Source organism: Centruroides sculpturatus, unplaced genomic scaffold (genome assembly GCF_000671375.1).
Source record: "Centruroides sculpturatus isolate CEXI.00-Female unplaced genomic scaffold, Cexi_2.0 scaffold1320, whole genome shotgun sequence".
In the NCBI taxonomy this organism is placed as follows: Eukaryota; Metazoa; Arthropoda; class Arachnida; order Scorpiones; family Buthidae; genus Centruroides; species Centruroides sculpturatus.
The window spans coordinates 14,310-25,915 of NW_019385657.1; the positions used below are offsets into that span (position 1 = coordinate 14,310).

Consider the following 11,606-nt stretch of genomic DNA (forward strand, 5'->3'; position numbering starts at 1 on the left):
GAGAGATCCCACAATCCCACGCGCGCGAGAAAATACAAGATGGCTGCGGAACACGTGTCGGGCTATCGACAGCGAAATAAAAAAGATATTGTATTTCGAGAGACGATGACATCTGTCTATTATTATAATAATACCTAACGATAAAATAAATGATTTAGAAAAGTTTTTCTTGTTTAACTGCTTTCCCTATGACTTTTTCTAATTAAAAAAAAACCAATTTTTATGTTTATAAAATATTTTGAATGAAAAATATTAAAATATGTTATTATTTTTTTTTATTATTTATAAAAAAATATAGTTCTGGCATACACAATATTAAATTTTAACTGACTTAATTTTGTGAATGCATCTTTTTTATTTATATGGGTATCTTAAGGTCAGTTTTTGAGCTAATGTTGCTAATGCACCATTTGAGCGAAAAAAAAAATTGTTAAGGAAAAATTTTCTGTTTGCAAACCCTTTGTTAAATATTTCGAATATCACCACTGGTTACACTGTATATAAAGAAATAATAAACCAATTACCTGAAAGGCCAGCGTGGGCTATGAGAAAATTTCCTTGGTGATCTTGCTCTAAGAATTAAAGGTCGAGGTAACTCTTCTAAAACAGATGGAGCCACATATGTAAAACCCTATATCAAAAACATTAATAAGTCATTCATTATTATTTATCTACATAATATATTAAATACATTAGCATATATTTTAAAACTGAAATTAAACTAGAACTCAAACATAACTTTTATGCATATATAAAATTTAGAGATCAAATAGAAATATGAAATCATACAGAAAATAAAACAATTTATCACATCTAAGTTATGTCATACTCGATTTGAAGTTCAGAGATGATGTATTCTTATTGGCATAAAAAAATTATTTGTTTTTAAAGGAAGCTATAATAAATTGAAAGTTCTGATCATCTCTCTTTGTGTGTGGGATGGTGACTGTGACCATTCATTGTCAGTTGTTTCTCAGCACAGTTCATTTGTCATTGCTCTCTACAGTTCTCCTCTCTCATTATAGATAAATTTATTATTATTATTAAATAACTGTCATTTTTATTCTTAGTGTTAGGTAGTCCTTTGTTGTGGTCACTTAGTCTATCAAATATATTTATTAAAATACAGATAAAGAAAAATTAAAATAAGTCAATTTTGTATTGTTAAAGTATATTAATAATTTTAAATGTTATGTTATAGATTTAATGTTTTAATAATGAAATAAATAAATAATAAGTATTTGAAGAATTTTAGGCCATATGATGTTAAAAAGCTGGGTATATTAGACAGTCTATATATAATTTACTCTGAATTTTAATTTATAAATAACAAAAACTGTTTACTTTTATTTTCTGTATATTAGGGGTTCCCAAATTGTATTTCACAGGACCCTAGGGTCCTGTGAAATACAATAGACTCATCAGACTTTATTGGCAGAATCCATTCTGCCAATAAAATCTGATGAGTCTATTGATGTATGAATGTGCCAATGCATATTTGGGACATGAAGTGTAATGGTTCTAGTCTTGGATCAAGTCCTCTTATGACATCCTATACATGTGCTAGAGTTATTTATAGCTTTATAAATAGTGAGGACCAATTTATCTGTAACAAAATGAACTAAAATCTTGATATAATGTTTGACAAGGTAAAACCATAAAAATGGCAAAATTTAAACCAAAGCTAGAAAATCATTTTAAAAAATAACCTTATAACCTTAAAAAGTATCTAACATATAATAATACAGTTGTTAAATATGATAAAGTAATTTAACAACTGTATTATTATTTATTCATTGATATCTGCAGTGCAAGCCTATTTAATCTAATAATGGGAGAAGCCAGTCAGATGTCCAATGGAGTACCATTGGACATCTGACTGGCAATCTGACTGGGTTAAGTTGAAAACAAATCCAAAACTATACATACTTTGATACTAATGATGGAACACTCATGTCAGATGCTAGTGAAGGGGTTAATTAATTAATGTCTCATCATCTGTAGTATGTTGGAGTGCAATGGTACATCATACAAGCAGGCATATCAGTCAAAGATTATTAGTTTTGCACTGCATTTGTTTTGTGATATTTTTTTCACATAACAATATATTGGGAATCATATAAATTTATAGTGCTTTTAGTATTGTGTATATCCAAAATTAAAATATCATGGAGTGTTGGCCATGAGAAGGAGATTTGAAGAAAAATGTAGCAAATACTTCAAATGTTTATAGTTACAAGGAGACTGAAAAGGCAGATACCAACAAAGGTACAAATCCAGGCACTAAAGCTATTTAAAATATTGAAAGAAAATAAATTTTATCCATCACATTAATTATCAGTTTGAATTAAGTAATAATATTTGCTTTCTATTACTAATCTGTTTTTCTTCTTCAATAAATTGTCTTTGGTGTTTCTATTTACTGTTTTACCTATGATCATTAAAAATTGTCAGGGTGCCAACATTTTTTATTAAAGTGAAACACAATAAAAATAAGTTGGGAATTGTATTGTATTCCCTACGAACAATAATTTAAAAAAAAATGTCTTTGTCTTTATTTCAGACCAACATTAAAAAGGCTGATATATAAATTTAAAGTATTTAATTTAATTATATTTATTTATTTAATGTTTAATTTAATAGGTCCCAACATTTAAAATTATTTTCTTTTGAGAATATTTTGCTTATATCATTGTTGTTTTTCCTTCTAATAAAGTTTTGTAGATAAAAAACTGTTCACTTTTATTTCCTGAATTCTTTACAAACAATTACACTCATTAAAACATTACAGTCCTCTTCATATACAGTCCACTTTTGTATAGAAATGAATTAATGCGTTTATAGCATTAAAAAAATTATTATTTAACTATACTTAACAAAATCACAATGTATATTGTTGCATATAAATATGAAATATTTTAATCATAAGATATTGATAACAATTTAATATAATGGTAATAACTATTCATTCTCATAAATGGGGGATGAGTGGTTATGTACAATTATAAATATCTATGGTATTTGAAATTACACATACATTACTTTTATGTGAAAATTATTATATGTGATTATTTTTCTGTGTGCGCACTTTTCTTTTTACACACGACAATGGGATTTTTTTCCGTGCATAATTTTCATGCAAGCTTTTTTCATACACCCATTTTCAAAAATATTTACAATGGCAAACATGATTTATTGGGCAATCCACAATGCAATCATCTTGCAGAGGTTAATAAAAAATACTTATAATTATTCAAATACTTTAAATTTTGAGTTACCCCTCTTTTGATTTCTTCTGGATCTGTCACTGCAAGCAACAACAAAATAAAATATAAAATATAATAATACCATATCTCATATACTGTGTATGGATGATAAAAATGCTTTTACAATAAAGTCTTGATAGTTTGAGGCACTACCACCTTTAAACCAAAGTGCACATACTAACCACAATGCATAAAAATTACATATTTGGGTAATTCAAATAAAGTTTATGATGAGACACAATACACTGAAAAATGTAACATCTACTTTCAATTTATTGAATTGTGAAATGATATACAGTAAGACCCTGCTTAACACAGTCTGCTCAAAGCCTAGAAAAAAGCTCAAAATTTACACTGATTTAAACTATTGTGGCATTTCATTGATTCATATATAATACAATTATTTGCAAACACAAATCAATCAGCAAAAGGTAGCAAAAAGGTGTACTTTCTTTAAATCTATGTTTGTTTGGTGCAATTTTGGAAAAAATATATCATCATGAATATCATAGGAAATAGTAACTTTGCTTGGCAAGAATTAACTGATAAATGCACGAATGAAGTATGGAAGAAGTTATGGCTAAAGGTATCCAAGAATTCTCAATGAGAAGAGCCTATCATTGTATCATTAGGTTGACCAAACTCAACCTAATAGATATAGCAGGACTAGGAGATATAGACAAGCAGGATATTGAGGAGTTACAGCAGGTTTCTGGTGAGAGCCTTACCAACAACAACCTTCAAGAACTGGCGGAACATGAAATTCATGTGGAACTGGAAAATAGATATTCTGAAAACAAAGAACCCAAAAAATTTCTCTACAGATTTCCTTAGTAAAAGTTTGGTAAGATAACCAAAATCATTGATCAAATTGAGAGCGAATGATCCAGATTTTGAAAGGGGTGTAAAAGCAAAACGAGGCATTTTGGATGCGATCTTCTGCTACCAACATTTTCGTAAGGAAAGAAAAAAGCAACAAATAAAACTTCATGAGTTTATTGCAAAAGAACAAGAATTTTAGAAAAGTCAGGACCTACATCACAAAAAATGAACTTTACATTTCTTCATGTGCATATGTTTATGTGTTATTTAACATACATTATTATACAAATTAATATAAAAATAACTTAAAATGAAAGTAAAATTTGTTTATTTTTGGTCGCATGTTCCCCATATCCCTATTTACTCTATGTTAAAATGACCTTGTTTAACTTAGCACTTTGTTATCTAGGAATGCATCCCCGCATTAAGCAGAGTATTACTGTAGTTGTCAGATATTTCTAGATTTGGCTACCCAAGTGATAGCCAAATCGTAAGCATGAAGTTAATGATAGTTCAAAGTTGTCACATTCCTGATCAACTCAAATTATTGAGACTCTAATTTATGAGATACAACATTCTACAGGTGCTCCCCTACTTACAAACAGGTTATGTTCTTGAGGTTTTTGTCTTAAGTTGAAAACAAATCCAGAAAGAACAATTCTACTCAGAATAACCCCATATTGTTAATGTTTGACTTCAATGTATTTAATAAAATACATTACACTCATTTACCCTGAGTTCTACTGTTTACTAGCAGGTGTTTCAAATGCCTTTTTTCCACCTAACACACTTAGTTCTATAATGTGAAGTTTAATTTCCATGGTGATAGAGTGATACCTCTTGTATTTATCTAGAACATTAGGCATCAGTATTAACTGACAGAATCCATTCTGCCAATAAAATCTGATGAGTCTATTGATGTATGAATGTGCCAATGCATATTTGGGACATGAAGTGTAATGGTTCTAGTCTTGGATCAAGTCCTCTTATGACATCCTATACATGTGCTAGAGTTATTTATAGCTTTATAAATAGTGGGNAAAAATTCATTGATCATGTAGTGTTAATAATAGATACAGAAAAGGCCACTGGTATTATGTGCAGTATACTCCTTCATATTATTTATGTAGCCATTTTTCTTCTTTTCACCTCCCTTGCAGTGGGATGGACTTGCCAATTATTGCAACTTTCCTTCTATAATTTCTTCTATTTCTTCTAAGTAATTTTCCATTTTTAAATCTGAAATAAAATATATATATTTTAAAAACTGATTCTGACAAATTATCTTGTGTTATTTGTTGATTCTTGTTCATACTTCTCTGCATTGATTATAACAAACCTTGACAACATTACTGATGTTCGCGACTATAGCAGTAAAATATCCACTTGATTATAAATAGTCTTGTTTGCTAACGTGAAACCCGCGCTAGTATCTCATGTAACTTCTGATGACATTCTTCTCTCTTCTTGAAATTTACATAAAAAAAAGTTTGTATATTGGATAAATTTTAAAGTGAGATAATAGAGGTGAAGAATTCCAATATAAAGGTGTACTGTAAGTTTTTTTGTAATAATGTCCGTTGCATTAAAAAATAACAATTTTTTTAATATTTATTTTTTACAAGATTAAATAATAGATATTAAAATTTACCTTCTGTTCATGTATACTACGTGCTGGAATTGCAGGTGAACGAGGAGGATGAGATCCTAGAAAAGAAGTTGGTTCCTGTGGAAGACAGCTACTAGTGGTATGAATGCTACTGGTATCCATTTGTTCTTCACTCAGTCTAGATATATTAAAAGGAGTTAAGATGTCCAACTGTGATGGTCCAACTGGTGATGAAGTCCCATTTTTTGAATTTTCCTCAAAAGAAAATTGATTCACTGATTTGGAAGGACTATAAAATTTAAGTATTTTAATTAACATGATCTCAAACTTAAAATATAGTGGTTTTGAACTTTTACTTATGTATACATTGGAACCTTGCTTAACGAGCACCTCTCATAACAAGTAATTCGCATAACAAGCAAAACAAATTGTAAAAAAATGACTTACTTAACTAGTGACACTTCTCAAGAGTGACAAGGAGAGGGGAAGTCCCAGATTGTGCACATGCTACATCAGTCTGTGTTTAGCACTTGTTTTGCTAGCATTTTAGTGCTGCTTGTGATCATACATTTTTCCAAATTTGTGTGTTCAGACATAATACATATAAACATCAACAACCATAGCCCGTTATATAATAAACACGTCAAATGGTATAACAAATTCTTGGGCTATTTGTAAAGACTATAATTAAATATTAGAAATTAATTAATTTGACTAAAGGTAGGCAGTTATGCTGCCATCTCATATTAAATTTAATGACCAATTCCAAATTAAATTCCAAAAATGTCTAAATTAAAAATTATTTATTTATAATTATTAAATTTAATAAGAGATGACAACATAACTGCTTACTTCTAGTCAAATTAATTAATTTCTAATGATAGCTTTTACATAGCCCAAGAATTTGGCATATCGTTTGGCATGTTTATCAGACATATTATCTGTGATTTTTTTTTTTGTTTTCTGCAAATCAAATTCGCATTCCAGGTTGGTTCATTCTGCAGTAGAAGATAATGATGATTCACACTCTTTAACAATATATATTGTATAATTTTCTTTGAATAAACATTATACATAAAATATTTGAAAATTTTTTTTTGGCATGGAATGCATTATCGCATTTTACATTAATTTATATGAAAAAAATTGTTTCATGTTGTGAGCGAGATTCTGGAATGAATTATGCTCATTAAGCAAGGTTACACTCAGTGGTGATATTCAGCGGGTTCGCACAGGTTCGGCCGAACCCGTTGTTAACATTTTCAAAGTTTTCCGAACCCGTTGTTAAACACACGTAACATTTCTCAGTGGTTTTGTTTCTTTTAAAAAATATATTAAAATATACATATTATACTCTGTAACACTACTAAACTAGAGCCTTATATCCTGTTTGCCTAGTGCAACCGCCATCGACCGTTTCAATTTCAACTAAAACAAGGTTCAATCGCGATTGACTCGAGAGAGTTCTCGAAACTAGATCCAGTCATAAGAGAGATCCCACAATCCCACGCGCGTGAGAAAATACAAGATGGCTGCGGAACACATGTCGGGCTATCGACAGCGAAATAAGAAAGATATTGTATTTCGAGAGACGATGACATCTGTCTATTATTATAATAATACCTAACGATAAAATAAATGATTTAGAAAAGTTTTTCTTGTTTAACTGCTTTCCCTATGACTTTTTCTAATTAAAAAAAAACCAATTTTTATGTTTATAAAATATTTTGAATGAAAAATATTAAAATATGTTATTATTTTTTTTTATTATTTATAAAAAAATATAGTTCTGGCATACACAATATTAAATTTTAACTGACTTAATTTTGTGAATGCATCTTTTTTATTTATATGGGTATCTTAAGGTCAGTTTTTGAGCTAATGTTGCTAATGCACCATTTGAGCGAAAAAAAAAATTGTTAAGGAAAAATTTTCTGTTTGCAAACCCTTTGTTAAATATTTCGAATATCACCACTGGTTACACTGTATATAAAGAAATAATAAACCAATTACCTGAAAGGCCAGCGTGGGCTATGAGAAAATTTCCTTGGTGATCTTGCTCTAAGAATTAAAGGTCGAGGTAACTCTTCTAAAACAGATGGAGCCACATATGTAAAACCCTATATCAAAAACATTAATAAGTCATTCATTATTATTTATCTACATAATATATTAAATACATTAGCATATATTTTAAAACTGAAATTAAACTAGAACTCAAACATAACTTTTATGCATATATAAAATTTAGAGATCAAATAGAAATATGAAATCATACAGAAAATAAAACAATTTATCACATCTAAGTTATGTCATACTCGATTTGAAGTTCAGAGATGATGTATTCTTATTGGCATAAAAAAATTATTTGTTTTTAAAGGAAGCTATAATAAATTGAAAGTTCTGATCATCTCTCTTTGTGTGTGGGATGGTGACTGTGACCATTCATTGTCAGTTGTTTCTCAGCACAGTTCATTTGTCATTGCTCTCTACAGTTCTCCTCTCTCATTACAGATAAATTTATTATTATTATTAAATAACTGTCATTTTTATTCTTAGTGTTAGGTAGTCCTTTGTTGTGGTCACTTAGTCTATCAAATATATTTATTAAAATACAGATAAAGAAAAATTAAAATAAGTCAATTTTGTATTGTTAAAGTATATTAATAATTTTAAATGTTATGTTATAGATTTAATGTTTTAATAATGAAATAAATAAATAATAAGTATTTGAAGAATTTTAGGCCATATGATGTTAAAAAGCTGGGTATATTAGACAGTCTATATATAATTTACTCTGAATTTTAATTTATAAATAACAAAAACTGTTTACTTTTATTTTCTGTATATTAGGGGTTCCCAAATTGTATTTCACAGGACCCTAGGGTCCTGTGAAATACAATAGACTCATCAGACTTTATTGGCAGAATCCATTCTGCCAATAAAATCTGATGAGTCTATTGATGTATGAATGTGCCAATGCATATTTGGGACATGAAGTGTAATGGTTCTAGTCTTGGATCAAGTCCTCTTATGACATCCTATACATGTGCTAGAGTTATTTATAGCTTTATAAATAGTGAGGACCAATTTATCTGTAACAAAATGAACTAAAATCTTGATATAATGTTTGACAAGGTAAAACCATAAAAATGGCAAAATTTAAACCAAAGCTAGAAAATCATTTTAAAAAATAACCTTATAACCTTAAAAAGTATCTAACATATAATAATACAGTTGTTAAATATGATAAAGTAATTTAACAACTGTATTATTATTTATTCATTGATATCTGCAGTGCAAGCCTATTTAATCTAATAATGGGAGAAGCCAGTCAGATGTCCAATGGAGTACCATTGGACATCTGACTGGCAATCTGACTGGGTTAAGTTGAAAACAAATCCAAAACTATACATACTTTGATACTAATGATGGAACACTCATGTCAGATGCTAGTGAAGGGGTTAATTAATTAATGTCTCATCATCTGTAGTATGTTGGAGTGCAATGGTACATCATACAAGCAGGCATATCAGTCAAAGATTATTAGTTTTGCACTGCATTTGTTTTGTGATATTTTTTTCACATAACAATATATTGGGAATCATATAAATTTATAGTGCTTTTAGTATTGTGTATATCCAAAATTAAAATATCATGGAGTGTTGGCCATGAGAAGGAGATTTGAAGAAAAATGTAGCAAATACTTCAAATGTTTATAGTTACAAGGAGACTGAAAAGGCAGATACCAACAAAGGTACAAATCCAGGCACTAAAGCTATTTAAAATATTGAAAGAAAATAAATTTTATCCATCACATTAATTATCAGTTTGAATTAAGTAATAATATTTGCTTTCTATTACTAATCTGTTTTTCTTCTTCAATAAATTGTCTTTGGTGTTTCTATTTACTGTTTTACCTATGATCATTAAAAATTGTCAGGGTGCCAACATTTTTTATTAAAGTGAAACACAATAAAAATAAGTTGGGAATTGTATTGTATTCCCTACGAACAATAATTTTAAAAAAAATGTCTTTGTCTTTATTTCAGACCAACATTAAAAAGGCTGATATATAAATTTAAAGTATTTAATTTAATTATATTTATTTATTTAATGTTTAATTTAATAGGTCCCAACATTTAAAATTATTTTCTTTTGAGAATATTTTGCTTATATCATTGTTGTTTTTCCTTCTAATAAAGTTTTGTAGATAAAAAACTGTTCACTTTTATTTCCTGAATTCTTTACAAACAATTACACTCATTAAAACATTACAGTCCTCTTCATATACAGTCCACTTTTGTATAGAAATGAATTAATGCATTTATAGCATTAAAAAAATTATTATTTAACTATACTTAACAAAATCACAATGTATATTGTTGCATATAAATATGAAATATTTTAATCATAAGATATTGATAACAATTTAATATAATGGTAATAACTATTCATTCTCATAAATGGGGGATGAGTGGTTATGTACAATTATAAATATCTATGGTATTTGAAATTACACATACATTACTTTTATGTGAAAATTATTATATGTGATTATTTTTCTGTGTGCGCACTTTTCTTTTTACACACGACAATGGGATTTTTTTCCGTGCATAATTTTCATGCAAGCTTTTTTCATACACCCATTTTCAAAAATATTTACAATGGCAAACATGATTTATTGGGCAATCCACAATGCAATCATCTTGCAGAGGTTAATAAAAAATACTTATAATTATTCAAATACTTTAAATTTTGAGTTACCCCTCTTTTGATTTCTTCTGGATCTGTCACTGCAAGCAACAACAAAATAAAATATAAAATATATTAATACCATATCTCATATACTGTGTATGGATGATAAAAATGCTTTTACAATAAAGTCTTGATAGTTTGAGGCACTACCACCTTTAAACCAAAGTGCACATACTAACCACAATGCATAAAAATTACATATTTGGGTAATTCAAATAAAGTTTATGATGAGACACAATACACTGAAAAATGTAACATCTACTTTCAATTTATTGAATTGTGAAATGATATACAGTAAGACCCTGCTTAACACAGTCTGCTCAAAGCCTAGAAAAAAGCTCAAAATTTACACTGATTTAAACTATTGTGGCATTTCATTGATTCATATATAATACAATTATTTGCAAACACAAATCAATCAGCAAAAGGTAGCAAAAAGGTGTACTTTCTTTAAATCTATGTTTGTTTGGTGCAATTTTGGAAAAAATATATCATCATGAATATCATAGGAAATAGTAACTTTGCTTGGCAAGAATTAACTGATAAATGCACGAATGAAGTATGGAAGAAGTTATGGCTAAAGGTATCCAAGAATTCTCAATGAGAAGAGCCTATCATTGTATCATTAGGTTGACCAAACTCAACCTAATAGATATAGCAGGACTAGGAGATATAGACAAGCAGGATATTGAGGAGTTACAGCAGGTTTCTGGTGAGAGCCTTACCAACAACAACCTTCAAGAACTGGCGGAACATGAAATTCATGTGGAACTGGAAAATAGATATTCTGAAAACAAAGAACCCAAAAAATTTCTCTACAGATTTCCTTAGTAAAAGTTTGGTAAGATAACCAAAATCATTGATCAAATTGAGAGCGAATGATCCAGATTTTGAAAGGGGTGTAAAAGCAAAACGAGGCATTTTGGATGCGATCTTCTGCTACCGACATTTTCGTAAGGAAAGAAAAAAGCAACAAATAAAACTTCATGAGTTTATTGCAAAAGAACAAGAATTTTAGAAAAGTCAGGACCTACATCACAAAAAATGAACTTTACATTTCTTCATGTGCATATGTTTATGTGTTATTTAACATACATTATTATACAAATTAATATAAAAATAACTTAAAATGAAAGTAAAATCTGTTTATT

General features: G+C 28.7%; 1 protein-coding gene and 1 long non-coding RNA gene across 2 annotated transcripts in view; both read right to left on the reverse strand.

The window, feature by feature from the left end:
- The window catches only part of LOC111640927 (ribosomal protein S6 kinase beta-1-like), a 71,030-nt gene that overhangs the window by 7,220 nt on the left and 52,204 nt on the right, over positions 1–11,606 (reverse strand). The gene's annotated exons all lie outside the window — the stretch shown is intronic.
- On the reverse strand, positions 5,135–7,843 carry LOC111640928. The gene is made up of 3 exons (XR_002759333.1): positions 7,711–7,843; positions 5,740–5,986; positions 5,135–5,327 (listed from the first exon to the last, which is right to left on the reverse strand). It is a non-coding gene; the product is annotated as an uncharacterized LOC111640928 (long non-coding RNA).